We start from the raw sequence: 24,546 nt of genomic DNA on the forward strand, positions 1-24,546 counted from the left end.
GTTGAAATGATATTGTACCACTTGAAAGAATTTTGTAACTTGCACGCGTATATCTTTATATTTTTTTTTGAATTTTAAAAGTTTTTATTATATTTTAAAATGAGTCGTTTTTTGCTGTCGCTATTAATGGATAACAAAAATGAATAGAAAACAAAACCTATTTTATATCGTTGTAATCCATGGTTAGACTTCTTCTTTGGTTCTGAATTTTTTTGAGGATTGGGTTTAGAAAGTTAACTTTAACATAGTTTTGACTCCATACCATTTAAATGATAGAAATATTTATTTCGGATTTTACCATCCAACCTACTGAATAGGATTGTAAGAAACCTATTTTGTACCGCTGTTTTTGAAAAAAAAAATTTCACATGTCAAACAATGATTTTAATATACATTTCATATTTTATTGGGTTCTACATTTCAATAACTTCTATAGAATTTAAAATCTCTGCTTTAAAATATGAATTGAAGTGTATACATATTTTAGAAGTCACATGATGTGTTGTTAAATTAAATTGCATCATAGTATAGAATTTTTGTTAGGTATTTTTATATTTGAAAAATAAATATTTATTTGGTTTAACATTTTTATATTATGGTTATTTTAATCATCTTTCCAAAATGGGGTGTCGCATTAAATTATGATAAAACAAGTGATGAATTTTTGATTGAAGGTGCATTGAGTTGTCCTAGGTGAATGTTTCCAAGAAATGAATTTAGATATGTTTTTAATTAGGTTTATCATATAATTTTTTTTTTTGTTGCCGATGTGAGTAAGTGGATTATTCTTAAATCACTCCTAAGTTATAGATCACGGTTCAAATAGTGGTTATGAATCTTGAAACTTGGGGTGTGACATGGGTCATATACACTCAGGTGCATGGTTGAAACCCTCTTTCCACACCTCAATCCATGCCACGTAAGCTACAATCCGAGAAAGTAGCGTCTAAAATATTTTTCTTGGATTGTGAGTTATATGACTTGTATTGAGGTATGGGAGGGGGTTTCAATCCTCCACTCCGTGTGCGTACTATCTTGACTATTTTTGACATTCTTAGATAGTCCAATATTTTAGTTTCCCACCTTTTTGCATGCCTAAAACAATCTATACAAATCATTGGACAGTCCAGTCCAGTAAAGGGTCAGAAAAGTTTTAATGTTGGACTGCCAAATGTTTTAAATAAATTTTGAAAAATTAATATCATTTTGATAATAATAATGAGAATGTGATAATCTAACTACACGATAATCTAACTACCCACGTGGCACACTCAATCGACTCTTGTGACAAATTTGGGAATTGTATATCACTACATGGAATACAAAACTGCACTTTCCCATAAAATGTGTATCTTGAAGGAATCGTGTATCCTATGCTATATTGATATGCGATTCCAAACTTGTCATGTCAGGAGAGTTGATTTAGTGTGCCATGTGGGGTAGTCATATTATCACGACTCTAACAATAAAGAAGATTGTTTTAGTGATTTTGCATAAATTCTTAAGCAACAACATATTCAAATTGGTTGATTCGACCAAGTTTCAAAACCTGACGAGTTAAAAATCGGCCGATTTAAAGTACTTATCGCAGTCGATAAAAAATGTGAATGAAACTCGTTCGAGGTCGTGACTCACTTCCGAATCTTCCGAGTTTAAAACCCATGTCTATCGCCAAATTCTTTTGCCCTCCGACTCGTTCCACACGACTTCCCTCTTCACCATTAGCGAATACTTGCAATCATAATTAAACCAGATCAATTGGATCTATCTTCGAAGAATACTTGCAATCAGATTCATACCGATCTTTGGAGAATCACAAGAAGACTGCTCTCGACTTGTCGGTAAGAGACTCTCTGCACTTATTTTTATTTTTTGAATGATTTCACAGTGATTTATTAGGTTTGTTGTGGATTCTACTTTTGAATGCTTTCTGATTTTCTTAGTTTATTTTGAATGGTTTTCTGATTCTCTTAGTTGAGTTGAGTTCCTAATTTTGATGGTTTATGAGTTGACAAATATAAATTTTGTTAGGTGATGTTATTGAGTGGATATTAATTACTGAACTTTTGTTATTATTATTAGTACAATTAGTCTTCAGTCCTTTTTGATTCTATCGGTTGAGGATTTTTGTTCTAATTTTGATTGGTTTTGCATGCATTGTCATTATTGCTTTTTGAAAAATTTAAATTTTGTTATGTAATGTTATTGAGTCAATATTTATTTTCTTAGTTATGACCTCTGTGGGATTAGATTTGTTTCCAAATTGACGTTTTCTTTTGTGGGTCGATTGGCCCAGGAAAGGATTCTCCTGAACAATGTGTTCCCTTTCTCAATGAACAAGCGAGTTGCCCTTAGGTATTGGTCTTGTTTTCGAGTTTTAGGAGAGAACTGATTACATAATTAATCCATAATTGGGCATGTTCTTTGAAGAAATCCCATAACTTCAACCAAAATTAGAATCTAAGAAGTTATACATGGGATGTTTGAAACTTAATTTCAATGGTACTATTTACAATATTGGTGTGATAGGGGTTGGGAGATATTTAGCTATGGAAAAGGAGAGATTTTGTTGATTGCATATAACCTAGTGAAGCAGAAGTGACAACCTACTTGGTGTGTAAGCATTTTGGGTCCAATCACAGTCGAATCAGTAAAGTCGATGAACTTGGTGACATGAAAGAACTTTAATTTTGAAATATATTAAGGATTAATAGAGGATCTAATCTATTTTTTAGCAGTTGTTATCATTTTGCCAAGGAACAAGTATTTTTATTAGCTACCAATAAAAAAAATAAAAAATATTTATTAGCTCAATAGGATGCTCTTAAGATTTCTTTATACAAACTCTCCTAGGTTTCATTTTCTTTTCTTCCTTAAAAAACAGTTTTCTTAGCGATTTAAGTGCATTTAGCACTAAATATTCAAGAGAAGGTTGTGAGCACCTTCACTCACAAAACAAAATTAAGAGAAGGTTAAGACATATACTTCCAAACTATCTTTGTTTTAGTTTCTAGTTTTTAATTCAAGAGTATATTTTTAAGATAGATAAAACATATGGTACGTCCAAATTGTAAACCTTTTTGAGAAGTACTTTTCTAAAGAAACCCTAAGCGATGCATTTGTTTTTTCTAAGATGGTGGTGATAATGCATTATAAAACCCGTGGGCCAATACTATGTTGATGTATGTTATGGGTCGTGTAGTTAAGTTTCGCATAGGCGACCACATCACGTACGTAGCACCTCTAGTGCCTAGGCAAGTCTTAGACATTTCCTAAACACCATGCAGTCACCTAGATGCACCTAGGCATTGTTGTTCTGGGCTCTATAGGCAACCTAATGTAGCATATCTTTTACAGACAGGTAAATGTAGCTCTAATAGATCATTTTCAACCTATTTCTTTCCTTTGTCAACATTTTGGAGTTGTAGCTATCATGTTTTGAAGCCCTAGCTATGGTAACCTTCTAATTTTAAGAGAAACTATGTTCCTTAGTAACATATAGAGAAAATGTGTTTTCTATTTTCTGTTTCCTGTTTGTGCGGCGAATAAACAATCATTCCTTTGCTTCTCTATCTTTTTATGTTTTGGGTATGGATTGTGTTTTTTGAAACATCGAAACAACCATTCCTCTGCTATTATTGATGTTGTTTTATTTTTTGTTATCTCCTTGTCCTTTTTAGTTTTTCTTGCTAGTTTTTCCAATTTGTTTTTAACTTGGGTTCTTTTCATTATTTAAAGAACAATGACAGACTCTTTATACATGCATATAATTTGCATAAAATATTCAAGAGGTAAAAATATTTTCATAGTAATTGATGATCACATTGCCTAGTTTTGTCCTTGATTTGTGCAAGACTTTATTACATGATAAAAAGAAGTTAATGCATTCCAGTCGAACAATATACAACATAAGAAAAAGAACTCAACGATCCATAACTCTTGTCTAAAAAGGTACGACACCCAATCTAGAAACAGATCCTCAAAGAACATGCCTCTAAATTCTTTGAAAGGCTTGGACCAAAACAAAATAATAGTTTTCTTTTGAATGGGCAAATTAAAACCAATAGCTTCTACCCATAAAAAAATATTGTCCTCTCCTTCCAAAGGCTCCATATCAAACTACAAATGAGAGCAATCTCCTCACAATTCTTTCCTTAGAACTAAAGGCCACGTAATTCCAACTTTTAAATAGGAACAAATAATATAGTCCAATTGATAATAAAAAGACTAAAAGAGAGGGATCAAGTTGGAAAAGCAGCAGGCAATGGATAAGGAGATGGTTAATTGAGAACTGTAAAAGATGAATGGTCAAGTCTCAATGAGAGCTTGCCACGATATTTATACTAATAAAAGGAGAATGGCCATAAATGCCTTTACATAAAACAGAATAAAAAAATAGAAAATAAGACACATTTCCCAATATTCCCCCTCAAGCTGGTACAAATATGTTAACTAAGCTCAACTTGACAAGATGAGAGTTAGTAACAGAAGGACCAATAGACTTTGTAAGTATGTCGACAAGCTGATCTAAAGAAGATACGACTACTGTCTAAATATCACAAGATCGAACTTTCTTCTAGAGAAAGTGAACATCAACCTGTGTATGCTTGGTTTTTTCATGAAGGACATAGTCAGAAGCAAGCATAATAGCAGACTTGTTGTCGCAAAACAGAGTGGAGGAATCATAAATAAGAAATCCTAACTCCATTAGCAAAGTTCAAAGCCAAATAAGCTCACACAAGTCAAGGGCCATAGTTTGATACTGAACTTCAGAAGAATGATAAACAACATCAAGATGAGAAGTGTGTTTATGCATGAACTGATTGACCACACTAACCGCAAAAGTCATATCTGGTCTAGTGTTAGTTAGATAAATCATATAGCATATGAGTCTTTGATAAGAAGGATTGGATAAAAGGTCACTAAATTCAGTATGAAGGCGATGATTCTGATCTATAAGAGAGGAAGCATAACGACAACCAAGCATATTAGTATCTTGAAGAAGATCCAATGTGTATGTGTGCTGAGATAGTGAAATACCACGACGAGAGCGGGCTCTTCTATCTCCAAGAAGTACTTAAGAAGACCCAAGTCCTTAGCTTCAAAAGCACGACTCAATATCATTTTTACCTTATTAGTCCACTGAGCATTATCCCCAATAAGGATAATATCTACATAAAACAGAACAATAACACAACGGCTACCCAATCCTCGACGAACGACACATGTGTGATCTGAGTGGTATATGGAAAATTCCATATATAAAATGACCTAAAAAAATGTTGAAATCAAGCTCACAGAGACTACTTCAGCCCATATAGAGATTTGAGGAGGCGACATACCTTTCTAGAATACTCCTTCTGAAGATGAAACTCAGGAAGGGGTCCATATAAATGACCTAAATTAGATCGCCATTCATAAAGGCATTCTTCACATCTAGTTGATGAAGAGGCCAATGGTGACATGCAACCAAAGAAATAAGTAGGCGAACAATAATAAGCTTAGCTACAGGAGAAAATGTAGCACCAAAATCCTTCCTTTGAGTCTGCGTAAATCCCTTAGCAATAGGCGGGCCTTGTATTGATCAATGGTGCTATCTACGAGATACTTAACTAATAATAAAAACCCATTTACGGGAACAGTCCGCTCTCCAGAAGGAAGAGGAACAAGCTCCCAAGTATGATTATTTTGCAAAGCATCTATCTCAGTAGTCATGGTTGTAGTCCGTTGAGGGTCTTGTAAAGCATCTGAAACACAACGAGGAACTTGAATGGAAGCAGTGGCAGCACGGTAGGCCTGATAAGAAGATAGACCCTAATAGGAAACAAACTAGGCAATAGGGTGATCAGTAATAACTCCGCCTACTTTTGTGAAGTGTAATAGGTAAGTCAAAGGCAAAAACATAAGGGATATGAACAGGGATAGGAGGTAAGATACTTGAGTCTAATATGGAGGTTGATAAAGCTGGAGAGGGGGCGAGGGTGACGAGAATAAACTTGGAGCATTAGAGAAGATGAAGAGAAGACCGGAGAAGGCAACACTATAGGAGAATGAGTAGAAGAAGGGTCCTGCAAAGAAGGGTCTTGCAAAGAAGATGATGCATAAAAATATGAAATATTTCTCAAAAAAGGTGGCATCAAGAGTGTATAACACAATGAGAAATATGATCATAACATTGATACCCCTTCGACATAGATAAGTATCCCAAGAAAATACACCGAATGACTTTGTCATCTAATTTCCTACGATGAGAGCTTCGATCCTGAATAAAATAGGGGCACCCAAATACTTGAGTGTGATAGGAAAAAAGTGCTATCAGGGCGAAGAACATAAAGAGGCACATGTCCTCCTAAGGTGCGAGTCGGAACACAATTAAAAAGAAATACCACAGTGATGAATGCCATGTTCCAATATAGCTTAGGAACATGCAGTCGTTGAAGAAGGCAGCGGACAATATTCATAAGGTGGCAATTCTTTCGTTCCGGCACCTTGTTCTATTCAAGAGTATAGGGACACGTCAACTGATGAAATATTCCATGCTTATGAAGGTGAGAATAGAGCCCATCAAAAATATATTCCCCTTCATTATCTGATCGAAGAGTTTTTACAATAATGTTGTACTGTGTCTAAATCATTTTAAAAAAATTAACAAAAATAAGAAGTCCTTCAGAATGAGAACGCCTCAAATAAATCCAAGTATAACTAGAATAATCATCTATAAATGTAATATAATATCGATGACCAATAAAAGTAATAACAGACGAAGGCCCCCACACATCATAATGAACTGAATCAAACATTGTATTAAACCATTGCATGTGAGGAATATATGAAGTATGTGTTTTTAGAAAGCTCACACACAGGGCATTGAAACTTTTGTCCACTATAAGACGTTTTCAAAGCGAGAAATAAAGAACATAAATGTTAAAAATTAGCATGTTCTAAGCAAGCATGCCACAAATCTAAAGACTGAGATGAAAAAGTAGGACTGAAGTCGGAGAAGTAGTATGCGGAGATCCAAATAGGTATAGTCCATCCGATTCATACCCTTTTCAAAAATCCTCCTCGAAGTCAGGTCTCAAAAAATACAATGAGTAGGGAAGGTCACTGAATAATTTAGAGATTTATTAATACTACTCACAAACAAAAGGTTAAGAGATATGTGAGAAACATGAAACACATCATCAAGAAAAATTTTAGAAGATAAAAGGATGATACCCTTGCTGTGTATAGGTGTAAGAGTTCCATCAACAAGGTGAACCTTTCTTTGAGTAATAGGAAAAATAGATGAAGTAAAGTAGTTAGACTCACTGTTCATGTGATCAAACACACAAGAATAAATAACCCATATCAAGGGAGCAGGACCCGACTGGGTGACATGAAATATAGAGGATGTACTTGGAGGCGTGGTAATTGAGGCCATAGTAGAAGAAGATCAAGTATGAACATGAACAATGGTGACAATTTGGGTCTGAAGCTGTTACAAATCAATAGTGGCAAGAGAAATGAGAGGGTCATTGGTAAGAATTGGTGATGAATTCATAGCGGGAACATGGAGAGCGGAATGCCCTAAAGAAGGAGCAGTAGATCGCAACAAATGAGGATAGAGCTGAAAGCATCGGGCCTTCTTATGTCCAGTCTCTCGATTACAGTTTCTACGTCCACGACTCCCCGTTCCCTGAGTAGGAGAGGTAGAAAAATCCGAATTGACTGCTAGAGTCATCTGATCTGTCGTTGGGGTAGAAAGAATACTAGGAGCTTGAGTTTGAGACAACATTACACGATGACGACGCTCATCACTATTAATAGTCGCACAATTCTCAAATAAGAAAGGCATAGGAGAGATGTTAAGAATCTGAGTCCGTAGTGCCTCAAACTCAAGACGTAAGCACATAAGAAATTGGTATGTCTGATGTCGAGCAATCCTTTTAACCAGATACCCAGTTGTCTCAGCAGACAACTTCGCTATAGACTCATAATGAGAAAACTCCTTGCATCAAGATTGAAGAAATCCAAAATAATCGGCTACACTCTGAGTTCCTGAGTAGCCTAGGCAATGTATTGATAGAACTTATAAATCCTCGAATTGTTCCTAGCATGCACATATGTCTGAGTGAGAGCTAACCATAAGATGAGATGGTCTCATGATACATAAACATAGTATATATACGTTGCTCCATGAAATTAAACAACCATCCAAGTACGATTGTCTATCTGCCACTATTCAAATTTGAAATTAGTAGTAGGTGGCTTGTTTACAGTGCACAAAAGTCATCCAAATTTGCCTCTACTTCCCAAATAGAGTATCATAGATCGAGATCGAGACCAAGACTAAAAATTTTGATCATCTAATAAGGCATTAGTAATACGTTGGCTTGAGGAATTTTTCTCAAGAATAGTATTTGATTCATTGTTCTCTTGGTTCGACGTCATGTTGCACAAAAAACTATAGAGAGAAACCAGTGAGGCATAAAGTTGAACTCGCAGCAATCACAAGTCAGAAACACTGAGATTTCTACCACAAAATCAAATGTCCAAGTCTAGATATGAAGCTTTGGCTTGAAGGGAGATCTCTCACGATTCCAATGTCATGTGCGATCATCAAAAAGGCAAAAAGAGATCATACGAACCAGAAATAACACCAATCGCATCATGCGAATGGGAGATAACGAACCCCAAAAATAAACCTAAAGGAGAAACCCTCCAACGAAGCTTCCTTTAGGGTTTTAGATCTCAAAGATCTAAGGAGATAAAGGAGAGGAGGGTGGTGGCGTTGATTTCTCAAGGGCCCAAAATGGTTGAAGAAAACCCAAGGGAAGGGTTGTCGATGGGTTATCTCCAACTCTGATACCAAGAAGAATTGTAAAAGATGAATGGTCAAGTCTCAATGAGAGCTTGTCAAGATATTTATACTAATAAAAGGTGAATGGACATACCTTACATAAAGAAGAATAGAAAAGTAGAAAAATAAAGACATATTTCCCAATAGTTCCGCCACTATCAATATATAATGAAAAAACTTTAACTATAATCATTCTAGAAGAGACAATATGGTCAACAATCATAAATTATCAAAGAAAGGCATTGGAAGTTAGGAAACAAAAATCTCTTGATCGAGCTAACATGTGATAAGATGTCACTGAAATCATAGCACCACTACTTTTACTCACTCTAGAGTCCTCATCCAAGGGTTGGCTTTAGAAACACATCTAATAAGATCAACTTAGAATTCATCTCCAGCATGGAAGCTTTTTTGAAATCGAAATCGCAAAACTTCCCATTTTCCCGATAAATTAATTCTATATTGTCTTGTTTGATTATTTAAAATATCATAATTGGTAAATTTTTTTCTTTGAATCCTGAAGGGCTCCTGGCTATAGGAGCCCGTTTTTATTCTGAAAAGGCCTTTGGGTCCCTCAACTTCTTTGGGGTTGAGGCTAAGTAATCATTTGGTGTTTAGGAAATCAAAGATTGAGTCCAGGTTTGTGTGGTTTTCAAAATGACATCATGATGTGTTATAGAATCAATATGTTCATGATAATCAAAGGATTGGGAAAAAATAATTGACAAAGCAAATTGATAGAAAAGACATGGCAAGACAAGGCAATCCTTGATAAGGGAGAAATCAAATGGATGGGAAAAATATTAAAGGAACCTATTCATTTTGATATACTAATCTTGTTCTTGTGAAAAAGTTTTACTAGTGGCTGTTATAAGATAACAAAGTAATGGTCTTTAGAAGAGGGAGACTTCACCATCTGACAGTGATTCCTCTAGTAAAAAACCAAAACAGTCCAGAGATGAAGGAGAAGAAGAAGAAGAAGAGGAAAAAGAGAAGATTGGAGAAAGAGAGAGATGAACACACAATTTGTAGGGTTTGGCCTCTCCTTTTATTAATAAACTAATAATAGTGTGTGGGTCCCACCCTTTTATATAAAAGACCTAAATGCCCATACGGCTGTCGCACAAAAGAGAAAAGAATAAACAATCCTAGGGGCTATTGCACATGATTAAAACAATAATTCTAACACTCTCCCTCAAGCTGGAGCATACATATCAAAGACGCCCAACTTGATACATAAAGAAGAAAAAAGGTACACGAGATAAAGGCTTAGTGAGAAAATTAGTCAGCTGATCAGTCGATTTCACATAGGGTGTGACAATCTGTTTGCGCATGAGTAAATCTCGAACAAAGTGATAATCAATTTCGATGTGCTTGGTGTGCTCATGAAAGACAAGGTTGCTGGCAATAAAGATGGTAACCTGGTCGTCACAATACATCTGTATAGGTAATGGAGCATCAACACCCATATCACGAAGAAGCGAATGAACCCATAACATATCAGAAGTAGTGTGGGCCATCGCACGATATTCAGCTTCAACACTATTGGAAATAATCTAGTTGTTATTTAGTTTTAGTTGTTATTTTAGTAATAACTTTTATTTATTTCTTATATGTAAGGGTAGTTTTGTCTTTTGACTCTTTTATTATTATAAATTCTTGCCAAACTCTCAGATTGAGACTTAACAATTATTTTTCTAAAATTTTTCTTGGTGTCAAATCCAAGGAATTTCACCCCCCTCTTTGGTTTATCTCCTTCTTCTCCTCTTTATTCACTAAACCCTAACCTAGAGCAACCTCATTCGATCTTCTCCCCTTCGGGGTCTTTTAATTTTCTTTTTTCCCTTTATAGCATGTTGTGATAGGGATTTAATCACATGCTGCGATAATCTTTCCGCATTGTATTTCTACCCTACGTTAGGGTTTGTTCATCCAAATTAAATTTTTTTCTGCCCTATGATAACAATAGTGGCTGTTTTTGGGGTGAACGACAACAACTATTACATCTTTCCTGCTTAATGACAACAACATATGTTGTTTTTGGTGCTGCGAGAACAACAGTTAGCAATTTTTATGTTTTTTGGTGCTGCGACAGCCTCTATTAGCATCGTTTCTACCTTATGACACCAGCAATTGTTGTTCTTGGTGCTGTGACAACAACTGTTAGCAACTTTTCCACCCTACGACAGCAGCAGTGGCTACTTAGGTGTATGTGACAACAACTAGGCTAGTGCTTAGTGTCCTACGATAGCGATAGTGGTTGTTTTGGTGCTATTGACAGCAATTAGTAGCAATTTGGTGCCCTACAACAGCAGCAGTGGCTGTTTTGGTGCTGCCGACAGTGATCAGTAGTATTTTCGTGCCCTACGACATCAGCAGTGGTTTTTTGTGTTGTCGACAGCAATCAGTAGCAGTTTGGTGCCCTTCGATAGCAGCAGTGGTTGTATACGATAGTAACAGAAGTGCTGCGCCATTGATTTTTTGTTGTTGCCCTTCGACAGTATTACTACGGGAGATCTCTCTTCGATTCAAAGTTTTTGTTGTTCATAATGCGCAATGACGACAACTCATGAGATTAAGGATTCCAATACAACCCTTGGGACAAATTCCTTAGTTCAACGTATAACCAATGCCTTACTAGATGGTCGAAAATTTCAGTCCTGGTCTTAGTCTGTGCGACTTTATTTGGGTAGTAGAGGTAAATTTGGATGGCTATTAGGCATCGTCGCTAAATCACCCCTCACTGATTCTAAATTTGAACAATGGTAGATCGATAACTGCACTATTCTTGGATGGCTATTTAACTCAATGGAGTAGCGGATTTATACCATATTTATATGAAACTGTTCCATTTTTATGGTCAGCCCTCACTCAGACATATGCTCACGCAAGGAATGACTCGAGGATCTATAAGCTTTACCGAGACATTACCTAGGTTACCCAAGGAACACAAAGTGTAGTTGATTATTTTAGGTTTTTCAGTCCTGTTGGGAAGAACTTTCTCATTATGAGTTTATGACTGAGTTATTTGCAGAAATAGTCGGATTTGTGATTAAGAGGATTGCTCGACAACAGACATACCAGTTTCTCATGGGTTTACACCCTGAGTTTGAGGCACTTTAGACCAAAATCCTTAATACCACTCCTTTGCCTCCTTTATTTGAGATATTTGTGATCATTGACAGTGATGAGTTTCGTTGTTGTATTGTTCCTTCTCAGACTCAGGTCCTTGGCATCTTCTCTGTTCTAGCTACAGATCAAATAGCTCTAATAATCAACTCGAGTTTTCTCAACTCGTACCCCGAGATCTGGAAATCATGGCCGTGGCAGCCATGGTTGTGGTAAAAGGAATGACCTTACTTATAGTCATTGTGGGAAGGATAGCCATAAGAAGGCCTGCTGCTTTCAACTCTATCCCCATTTGTTGCAATCTTCCACCACTCCATCTTTGGAAAGTTTGCTTCTCGTGCCGTTATAATGGAGTCATCATCTATTCTTCTCATTGATCCTCCGTCTTCACTTCGCACTATTGATTTGCAACAATTACAGACTCAGAATGCTACTATTGTCCGGGATCAGATTTATGCTCACTCATTCACCTTCTACTGTGGCCTCAATTACTACTAGTCTGAATCTGCTCCTCTGACATGGGTTATTGATTCTGGTGCCTCTAATCACATGATCGATGAGTCTAGTCATTTTACTTATACTTTTCCTACTACCCATAGGGTGGTTCGCCTTACTGATGGATCTCTTACCTTTATCTACAACAAGGGTATCATCCCTTTATCCTCTAGGATTTTCCTAGATTCTGTGTTTCATGTCCCTTACCTATCTCTTAATCTTTTGTCTGTGAGTAGTATTACTAAATCTCAAAATTGCTCAGACACTTTTTTTTTTTACTGTATTTTTTAGGACCTGACTTCGAGGAGTATTTTTGACAAGGCACATGAGAGGGATGGGCTGTACTTATTTGGATCTCAGCTTACTGCTATTCTGACTTCTGTGCTTCCATCCTCTGGGAGCCACACGTTTACATCTTAGACTCTAGATTTATGGCATGTTCACTTAAGATATGCCAATTTTAAGTACTTATGTTTTTTATTTCCTATTTTAAAAATTGCTTATAGTGGACACAAATTTCAGTGCTCTGTATAAATTTTTTAAATACACATATTTCTTATATTTCTCGTATGAATCAAGTTAATGCTATATTTGATTTAGTTCATTTTGATATTGGGGCCTTCTTCTATTACTATTTTTAATGGTCATAGATATTATGTTATATTTATAGATGACTATTCTTATTGTACTTGGGTTTATTTGATGCATTCTCGTTGTTCTGATGTGTTCTCCATTTTTGTTAACTTTCTTAAAATGATTCAGAATCCGTAAAATATCACTGTTAAATCCTTTAGGTCTGATAATGGGGAGGGGATATATATTTGCTAGGAATTTTTCCCATCTTCATGAGTATGGTATTCTTCACCAGTTGACTTGTTCTTATACTTTGAGTAGAACGGGGTAGCAGAACGCACGAATCGCCACCTCAAGAATATTGCCAGCTGTTTTCTTCACAGAATGCATGTTCCTAAGGCATATTGGAATATGACAGTTCTTACTACGACTTTTCTTCTTAATTGCTTTCTGAGTTGCACCTTAGAGGGACAGGTGCCTCTTCATGTCCTTCAACTTGATAGTCTTCTCTTCCCCATTACATATCGATCCTTTGGGTGCACGTGCTTTGTTCAGGACAGGACTCCCCATCGCACAAAATTGGATGACAAAGCTATTCGATGCGTTTTCTTGGGTTACTCCTTTATGTAAAGGGGTATCGGCGTTATGATCCCGTGTCTCACCGTGTCATATACTCTTGATGTTACTTTCTTTGAAAATGTTCCATACTTCCATTCCACATCTACTTTATAGGAACCGTCTCCTATAGTGTTGTCGTCTCCAATTTTTCCTCCATCTTCGTCGATGCTTAAGATCTACACTCGTCGCCCTCGCCCTTCTACATTCTTGCCAATTTCTTCTTTGGATTCAGGTATATCATCTCCTACCTCTACACATATACCTGTTCTTATCCCTTTTATTTTTTATTCTTACTTATTGCCCTTCACAAAGGTAAGCGAGGGTGTGTTACTGATTATCCTATTGCCCAGTTTGTTTTTTATCAGGATCTTTCTTCCTCTTATCAGGCCTACCTTGTAGCTATTGATTCTATTCGAGTTCCTCGGTCTGTATTAGAGGTTTTGCGAGACCCTTAGTGGACTAAAGCTATGATTGTTGAGATGGATGCTTTCCAAAAAATAATATCGGGGAGTTAGTTACTCTCCCATTTGGGGAGCGGACCGTTGGTTGTAAATGGGTCTTCACTGTGAAATATCTTGTCGATGGTATTGTTGATCAGTATAAGGCACATCTAGTTGTTAAGGGTTTACACAGACTCTAGGAAAAGATTTTGGCGCCACGTTTGCTCGTATTGCCAAACTCTCCATTGTTCGACTTCTTATCTTTTTAGTTGCGTGAAACTTATGGCCATTTCACCAATTTGATGTGAATAACACTTTTCTAAATGGTGATTTGACTAAGGTTATTTTTATGGACCTTCCTCCTGGGTTTCGTCTTTAGGGGAAGTATTCTGGGAAGGTATGCCGCCTTTTTAAATCCTTGTATAGCCTGAAGCAGTCTCCTTGAGCTTGGTATCAATGATTTTCTGAGGTTATTTTATCTATAGAGTTTTCCAGATGCCACTCAGATCATATTGCTTTGTTCGTCGAGGATTGGATGGCCGTTGTACCATTGTCTTGGTTTATGTGGATGATATTATTGTGACTGGAGATGATGCACAGTGGATTGATCAAGTTAAGGTATTATTGGATCGTGTTTTTAAAGTTAAGGACTTGGGTCCAATCAAGTATTTCTTGGGGATAGAAGTGGCCTGTTTTCGTCGTGGTATTTCGCTATCTCAGTGTTAATGTACCTTGGATTTTCTTCAAGACACTGGGATGCTTAGTTATCATCTTGTTTCCTCTACTATGGATCAAAATCATCGTTTTTATGCTGATTCTGGTGATCTTTTATCGGATCCTTCTTATTAGAGACTTGTAGGTCGTCTGATTTATCTGACTAACACTAGACCGGACTTGTCCTTTACGGTCAGTGTGGTTAGTTAGTTCATGCATACTCCGCATACTTCTCATCTTGATGCCGTTTATCGTATTCTTCACTACTTGAAGTCACGTCTTGGTCTTGAGTTTTCTACTCTTCGACTGTTCAGCCGCATTTGTCTTGTTTTACAGATGTTGATTATACTGGTTCTCTCACAGACATGAGATCTACCTCTGATTTTTGTACTTTTTAGGGTGATAACCTTATCTTGTGAAAAAGTAAATAACAAAATGTGGTTTCTCGTTCTTCTTTGGAAGCTGAGTATCGTGTTATGGGCCTTGGCACATGTGAGCTAATTTGACTTCGATCTTTGCTGAAAGAGTTGGGATTTTCTGTTTCTGATTTTTTTACTTTGGTCTATGACAAAAAGTCTGCTATCTTGCTTGCTTTTGATTCAATTCTTCATAAAAAACTAAGTATATTGAGGTCGATATTCATTCTCAGGGAGAAAGTTTGATTTGGTGATCTTTAGACAATCTTCGTACATTCTTTAAATAAACTTGCCGACATGCTTACGAAGTTTGTTAGTCCTTCTATTACTAATTCTCACATTATCAAGCTGGGTATAGTAGATATATTTGCCCCAGCTTGAGGGAGAGTATTGAAAATAATCTAGTTGTTATTTTAGTAATAACTTTTATTTATTTCATATATATAAGGATTGTTTTGTCTTTCGACTCTTTTATTATTATAAATTCCTGCCAAGGTCTCAGATTGAGACTTGACAATTATTTTTCTCAAATTCTTCTAGCACTAGAACGAGCCACAACGTTTTGTTTCTTACTATGCCAAATAACAAGATTTTCACCAATAAATGTGCAATAACCAGAGGTGGATTGACGATCAGAATGGCTCCTAGCCCAATCAACTTCAGAGTATCCAGAAATAGTCAAGGAAGAGGAAGGACGGTATAAGAGACTTTTGCCAGGTGCATCATTCAGATAGCGTAAAATACGATGGATAATTTCCCAATGTGGTTGTCGAGGGGCATGCATAAATTGACTGACCACTCCCACAACATAAATAATGTTAGGACGAGTAATTGTGAGATAGATGAGCTTGCCAACCATTCAAATATCCAAAGGAAATATGGCCTAAGCGTAAGTGCCAACATATTACAAGTGCTTTATTAGACTAACCACTACTACTAAGTTGAGAAACAAAATGAGTGCTAGGTGAAATAGGTGCGTCTAAGAGATACAAGCCATTTACTTCACATCCAGTGCCAATCGTCCTCTTCGACCCCAGATCCTGAAAGACACAATGAGAGGGATAAAAAGTTACATTGCAATTCAAATGCTTGGTAATGCTACTAACAGAGATAAGATTAGTAGTAAGTTGAAGAACATGTAGTGTATTAGTTAAGGATAAAGTAAGTGTAATAGAAAAATGACCTTGACCAACTATAGAAGACAAAGAACCATTAGCAAGGCGAATCTTGCAATAACCAAAACAAACACTATAGGTTTTGAATAGGGAAGACGTACCGGTCATGTTATCTGAGCCACCAAAATCAATGATCCATGGTGAGGAAGTGGTGGAAACACTGTGTGCAGATGCAAAGTTACCTGAGTGAGCGAAAGTAGAGACCAACTGAGATGAAGTCTCCATATGATTAAAGAATTTCCTGAACTTGTCAAGCTTAGCCTGGGACATACATATCAAATCCATGGAGGAGGTAGTAACTGGAGGGAGTGCTGGATCAGTAGTCGACTGAGAGACTACATGAGTAGAAGATTATTGAGACAGTTGACGTTGTTGATTAGGATGATCATGAAAGGCATAGCAATGGGCCTTCACGTGACCTAACTTTCCACAATGATTACACTTATGTCGTTGACGTGTAGGCAGAGATACATTGGGAGGTTGTGGAGAAGGTGTGTGAGTAAACATAGTAGAATGGTCTCCTAAAGAGTGAGGCAGGATAGCTGTGTAATGACTCTTATTAGGTAAGACATAAGAATACGTAGTCTGTAGGGACGAAAAATGATCCATACCCAATAAATGAATTCTCGCATACTCAAACTCATCTCGGAGATTGGCTAAAAATCGAAAAATTCGATTCTTATCTAAAATCAACACATATAATGCCTTATCAAAGACGAGGAATAGAAGGTCGACTATTCCCATCGAGCACGTAGCTGTAATATATAGGTGGTGACTGAAGAGTCATTTTGTGAAAGGCAGGAAATCTCACGTTTTAAGTTAAAGATCCGGACATTGTTTTGACGTTACGAGTATCCCATATCTGTTTTACGGTCTTGGAGAACATAAAATCAACAGCAATGTGTGGTTGCATAGATATAACTAGCTAAGAACGGACCATAGAGTCATTAGCAAATCATTGGGGGTAAGTAGTGTCAGTCGGTGTAGGTTGTTTGTCTGTCCCTGTGAGATAACCAATCTTCATTTTTCCACCAATAAACATTTCAACCGATCGTGCCCAAAAAAGATAATTAGGACCATCTAATTTCAATGTGGTAATTTGGATGCTTGGAAAATCGGTTGAATGAGAAGACCGCCCGATCCATCACTATTACCGGTGATCGAGGAAGAGGCCGTTTTAGAGGCCATTAGAGTCGATGTGCTTTGGTTTGAAGAGACTTCAAATAAGAAGAGGGGACGACTCGCAAGGAGAAACTGATCGCAACACTCTAAAGGTGGCAATACATGATCGTAAGAGGTGTGGAAGGTGATCAAACACAGCTATAGGTGACCAGAGAAGTCATTAACGTAATCCTAGGGCACGTAGGAGCAATTCTGTTGCTGTTGTAAGCTTCAAACAACAACTTGCTGTTGTTGCAACCTTCAAACAGCAACACTACTGTAAGCACAGCCTCAAAACAGCACCCTACTGTGAGCACAACCCCGAAACAACACCTAGCTGTGATAAATACCCCCAAACAACACCACTGCTGTGATCGAGACCCCCAAACAACACTTGCCTTTTTAGCAAACAACCAAGGAGTTGTTGCCGCAGGTCTCTATGGATGGTCTAAGGGCCATCGTTTGGCCTAAAAGCCATCAAAAAACAAAAAAAATAGCACCTTTGTTGTTGTCATAGGGCTTCAAGATGTTCTAATGACCTTATCGCATGGTACGATTAGCATATGAAGCAAAAAACCCTCATAGGGGTGATGTTTTAATCTAAGACGAGAGGTGTTGAAGATGGATTTAAGAGAGGAGGGGGACGATAGGGTTTGTAGCAAGGAGGGGGGGGGTGATGGAGGTAGGTTCTAATATTAAATTGAATTGAGAGAACTCAAAAAAGTGATTAATTACTCATATCTAATTAGGCTTTAAAAGGATTATATAGTCTAATAAGTGGAAAAGACTAAAAAGGACAAAAGACTTAATTTTTTTAAAAATAAAATAGAGTTATTCAATAAAAACAAAGGATGTAGTGGCTCCACAATTTCCTGTATCAATTGTTTAGATTCTTTAGGCTTAGATTCTTCTTCAAGAACTAATAATAATGCCTCACACTCGTCAATCTTACTATCGCTTAAATCAAACTCATAGATTTCTTCATTACTTTACTTGAGTTTAGGCGTATAGATTTTAATGACATTTGCCTCATTCTCCCAGTTCGAGTACTCCGATTTATAATGTCCAAAATGATTGGACTTGGAGTACAAGTTTTGTTGCCTGAGCTCTTCATCCCACGGATCACGTAATTGCCTATGTTCTTTGCTTTCCTTTATAATACGATCACGAATAATGTGGAAATATTCTTGACAGTTGCGTATTTAATGTAATTCTGAAAAAATATTTTTAGCTCTTCTAAAAACATCTCTGTTAAGTCCATCCCCCTTTAACGCGATCTGCTAATTTTTTTATTTTTTTTACGGCTTGAACTTAAACTCTTATACCAAATTTTGTGCAGGACGGTGAGGGAAGAAGGTGAGAAAAAAAATAGGGGTTTAGGAAAATTGGTTTGGGATTTAGAATTGGGTTAAGGATTTGGGCAACAATAGGAGAATGATTTCCAAAATCCCAATTGGCTATTGAGATATAAAATACAAAGTTTTGTAAATTATGATATTTTTGTTGGGGGTTAGATAATGGTTAAAGGAAACGGATAAAGGATTAAGGATTGAGAAAAATGTTAAAGGTTGTAGGAAAGGTTTTCAAGAATCAAGAATTCAAGAAAACCAAGAACAAGGAACTAAAAGAAAATCAAGAAAACAAATGCTTAAAAAAGAAATAGAGAAATCATAAAGAAAAAATAATGTTATCTTAGACTCACTGCAAAATGGCTTCACACTACACCCATTGTTCGGAAGATCAAAGATCAAACTCTATTTTTTATTCATCATTGTTCTTTGCTAAAAAAATTCCTAATACAATCTATATATAAAGAAAATAAACCTGAGAATCCTAATCAAACTAAAATACCAAATAGATAACTTAATTTCGTAACTTTATCTCTCATAAATTTTCTACCCTAATAAACTTAAATAGAAAACAAAATAAATTTACCAAATTACCCCTAAACATTATACTAAGACCGTGGGCCAATAAAATATGCAAAAGCCCAAAAAACATAAAAATAAAGTCCTAAAACAAAAAATTAAATAAAAATAAAATCTACCCTTCAATCTTTGATGCCCCGATTAATGGATCTCGAGATCACACTCTTTGGGGGAATAAGGATGCCCCCATTAATGGATCTCGAGATCACACTCTTTAGGGGAATAAGGAGCAATCACTTGTTTAAGGGTCAAAGTTAGACCTTTTGAGGTTGAGGAAACAAGGGTCAGGAAAATAAGCTCTATCGTGGTATTAACAAGTTAGGTCTAGCTAGAGGTGGCACAGAAGGTTGGCCAGGCTTCAATCAACACAATATTATGGGAACCGGTATTTCCAACCATATAAGCTTTAATTAAGGTTTGGATCAACCTAGTTGGCAACGAAGGTCAAATTGCGAACTTTGTACCATGTCTAATCCTAGAGGTGGGTGAATAGGACAGTTAAATTTTTTCTCTTAAATCCTAAGTTCTCTAGGTGGGACAAATGTGATGTTCTACTCACCTAAAGCTATTCACTAACCCCGATTCAATCAAGGTCCCATAGTTGAGCTAAGCAATGTATTACACTTAGAATATGGAATTTAAAGTATGACATTCAAGGCATTCATAACATTCAAGTGCAATTTGAAGTAAAAGCATAAATCAAAAGATGAGACACAAGATTTATAGTGGAGGCAACTTGCCTACATCCACTCCCAAGAGCACCTTAGCAAAGGTCTTGGTGTTGCACTAATCAATGAGGTTTACAGTTCACCTCTAGCTGTACATAAGATTTTTCCATAGGCTAAATCTCAAAACCCTCAAATTTGAGAGAGAGAACTTCTCCCTAAAAAATCTGAGTTTTATTCTTAGTGTTAAATAAGTCTGTAGGGTTATTTTAGTCTTTTCACTTCTTTCTCTTATGTAATACTTATATAGCCTAATTAGGGCTAATCAATCTAATAACTTTTTCTCTCTAATCTTCAATTTGGTATCAGAGCAAGGCTCTCTCGATTTCAACTACTGCTTCGTCTGCTACACCTTCATCATCTTCCTCTTTCTTAAATCACCTCCACACTTCTCGTCTTCAATCCCCATCACCCCTACGGGGGTTCTCCTCCACTCTACACCTAATCGCATCATGCGATAGGGGTTCTAGATCTGTTTGAAGCCTGTGATCAGGCTGTTCTATCAGCAAGGTTGTTGTTTGGAGTTAACAATAACAACAGCATGATAGTATAGCGTTTGTTTGTCATTCACGACAGCAGCAGAAGTGCTGTGCTGTTTGACTTCCACGACAGCAGTAGAAGTGCTGTTTGACTTCCACGACATCAGCAGCAGTGCTGTTTGACTTCCACAGCAACTGCAGAGGTGCAGTTGGGTCTTACGATCACAGCAGACCCTGTGTTGGAGGCTGCAAACACCTACAATCACTGCAGAGGTGCAGTTTGTGGTTTACGATCACAGCAGACCTTATTTTGGAGGCTGCGATCATTGCAGATTTATTCTCGGGAGGCTGCGATCACTCCAGATGCTGTTTATTGGATTGCAGCAACAACAGTTGATTGGTTCTTTGGCTGCGGCAACAGCAGGTGCTGTTTAGGAGGCTGCAGCAACGACAGTTGCTAGTTGTTTGTGGCTGTCAGGCCATCGTTAGTGGGGTACATCAACAGCAGGTTGCTGTTTGGGAAGTTCTGGGGCACATAACAGCACCTGGACCCCTAGTTGAGGCCTACGACAACGGCAGAACCACTCATTGGTGTCCTACCATTGATTTGATGGTTGTTTGGGTCACATACAACAGTGTTTAATCATCTTCCACGCCTCTTACGATCGTGTATTGCCACCTTTAGGGTGCTGCGATCAGTTTCTTTTTCAAATTAAAGCACATCTAGTCTTTGATGGCTTCCGAGATGTCTTCTTCCTCAATCACTGGTAATAGTAATGGATCGAGTGGTCTTCCCTCTAACTCAACTGATTTTCCAGGTATTCAGATCACTACCGTAAAATTAGATGGTCCTAATTATCTCCTTTGGGCAAGATCAGTTGAAATGTTCATTGGTGGAAAAGGAAAAATCGGCTACCTCACTGGGACAGACAAACAACCTGCACAGACTGACAGTTCTTACTCCCATTGGTTTGCTAATGATTCTATGGTCCGTTCTTGGTTGGTTACTTCTATGCAACCACACATTGCGGCTGGTTTTATGTTTTCCTCTACAGCAAAACAGATATGGGATTCCGCAAAGAGTATTTACTCACAACGTCAGAATAATGTCAGAATCTTCAATTTGGAGCGTGAGATTTCTCGTCTTTCCCAAGGAGACTCTTCAGTTACCACTTATATCTCACAGCTACGTGCTCGGTGGGAAGAGCTGACTTTCTATTCCTCATCCTATGCTTGGAAGGACCCCCTTGATGAGACATTATATTCGTCAATTCTGGATAAGAATCGGGTTTTTCAGTTTCTAGCGGGTCTCCGGGACGAATTTGAGTATGCGCGAGTTCATTTATTGGGTATGGATCCTTTTCCGTCGCTACAGACTGCTTATTCATATGTCTTAGCGGATGAGAGTCGTCGTGCAGCTGTCCTACCTCATTCTTCAGGGGATCATTCTGCTATGTTTACTCGCTTATCTTCTACACAACCCCCCAGTGGGTCTATGCCTACCCGTCAACGACATAAGTGTGATCATTGTGGAAAGTTAGGTCATGTGAAGGCTCGATGTTATGCACTTCATGGTCATCCTAATCAGCAACGTAAACAGTCTCAACGATCTTCAGCTCATATAGTTTCTCAGTCGACTACTGATTCAACACCTCTTTCAGTTACTACATCCTCATCAGACTCGGTATCTCTATCCCAAGCCGAGCTTGACAAGTTCAGAAAATTCTTCAATCAGATAGAGACTTCATCTCAGCCGGTTTCTACCTTTGCTCACTCAGGTACCTTTGCATCTGCACACAGTGTTTCCACCACTCCCTCACCATGGATCATTGATTCTGGTGCCTCAGATAACATGACCGGTATGTCCTCCCTATTTCAAACCTATAGTGTTTGCTCTGGTCATCGCAAGGTTCGCCTGGCTGATGGTTCTTTGTCTTCCATAGCTGGTCAAGGTCTTTTACCTGTTACATCCTCTTTATCCTTAACTAACACACTACATGTTCCTCAACTTACTACTAACCTGGTATCCGTTAGTAGCCTTACCAAAAATTTGAACTGCAGTGTAACCTTTTATTCTTCTCATTGTGTCTTTCAGGATCTGGAGTCGAAGAGGACGATTGGCACTGGACGTGAAGTGAATGGATTGTATCTCCTGGATGTTCCCGATTCCCCTAGCACCCATTCTGCTCTTCAGCTTAGTAGTATTAGTAGTCAATCTAATAAGGCTCTTGTAATGCGTTGGCATTTACGCTTAGGTCATATTTCTTTTGGATATTTGAAACACATGTTCCCTAATTTATTTAATAATAACAATGTGCTTGATTTTTCTTGTGAAACTTGTCAATTAGCTAAACATGTGCGTTCTTCTTATCCTATTAGTATGAATCCTACTACACCTGCTATGTTTGACTTAATTCATTCTGATGTGTGGGGTCCTTCCCCCGTCATATCCACTCTTGGTTTTCGCTATTTTGTCTTGTTCATTGATGATCACAGTCGTACCACTTGGGTTTATCTTATGAAACACAAGAGTGAGGTTTATGGGATCTTTAAGCAATTTCTTGCTATGGTTCAAACCCAATTTGGTCGTACCATCAAGACCTTCCGTTCTGATCATGGTACTGAGTACACTTATAGTGAGGTCTTGAAACTTTGTTTAGAGTCTGGCATTGAGCATCAAATGTCCAATGTTAAGACCCCTCAGCAGAACGGCCGATCAGAAAGAAAAAATCGCCATATTCTAGAGTTAGCCCGTGCCATTTCGATTGGCATGAACGTGCCCCAATCCTATTGGGCTGATGCAGTTCTTACTGCTGTTTACCTTATTAATCGGACCCCCTCCAGTGTTCTTCAGTTTGTCACACCCCTTCTAAGCTCTCTCCAGATCGTCCCGTGTTTCCACTTCCTCCGCGTGTTTTTGGGTGTGTCTGTTTTGTTCAAATTCTTGACCAAAATCGTTCTAAACTTGACCCTAAGGCCGTCAAATGTATCTTTTTGGGTTATTCCTCTACCCAGAAAGGCTACCGTTGTTACCATCCTCCTTCTCGACGACGTTTCATTTCTCGCGATGTTTCTTTTTTTGAGCATACTCCTTACTATAATGGGTCCGTTGGCATTCAATCTGAGTGGTTTCCTCTAGATTCACCTGATGATCATTTTCCTTCTTTATTTCCCCTTCCCATGCCTGTTCCTCCCTCTCCACCCCCCGTCAGTTCGTCCTCTCCTTCATTGCAGGTTTACACTCGACGTCCACGTGATACTACCATCACTTCTATGTCCGACCAGCTCGCCTCCTCGCCTCCAGCTCCGCCTCCGTCTGTTCCCTGTGATGATCGTCCTATTGCCACTCGTAAGGGTAAGCGCACTTGTACTTATCCCATTTCAAATTATATATCTGACTCTGCACTATCACCCTCCTATCGGAGTTTTCTTGCTTCTGTTTCCGCTGTTTCTCTTCCTACTACTGTTGCAGATGCTATTGCTCATCCTGAGTGGCGTGCAGCTATGATTGATGAGTTGACTGCTCTTGAAAAGACTCAAACTTGGGAAATTGTGCCTCTTCCGTCTGGACGGAAAGCTGTGGGTTGTCGTTGGGTATTCACGCTTAAGCATAATTCGGATGGTTCCATTGCTCGTTATAAGGCCCGTCTGGTGGCCAAAGGTTATGCTCAGACTTATGGGATTGATTATCAGGAAACTTTTGCTCCGGTTGCCAAGATGACCACCATTCGCGTTCTCCTTTCTGTTGCTGCTATTCGAGGATGGCCTCTTTTTCAGTTAGATGTCAAGAATGCTTTTCTCAATGGTGATCTTGAAGAAGAAGTCTATATGGTCCAACCTCCTGGTTTTCT

The 24,546-nt window shown here is 37.8% G+C and overlaps 1 protein-coding gene across 2 annotated transcripts in view; it reads left to right on the forward strand.

Annotated features, from left to right (window-relative positions):
* The first annotated feature begins 1,525 nt into the window (after positions 1 to 1,525).
* Positions 1,526 to 24,546, forward strand: part of LOC147410742 (protein FLX-like 4) — a 30,995-nt gene continuing 7,974 nt past the window's right edge. Inside the window, exon 1 of one of the 2 annotated variants that reach the window (XM_086439668.1) lies at positions 1,526 to 1,841. The gene's annotated coding sequence lies outside the window, so the exon portion shown is untranslated. The remainder of the gene's footprint in view (positions 1,842 to 24,546) is intronic. The other variant, XM_086439676.1, reaches the window with a different exon arrangement.

This window comes from Akebia trifoliata, chromosome 1 (assembly GCF_017979445.1).
Source record: "Akebia trifoliata isolate Shusen 1 chromosome 1, ASM1797944v1, whole genome shotgun sequence".
In the NCBI taxonomy this organism is placed as follows: domain Eukaryota; kingdom Viridiplantae; phylum Streptophyta; class Magnoliopsida; order Ranunculales; family Lardizabalaceae; genus Akebia; species Akebia trifoliata.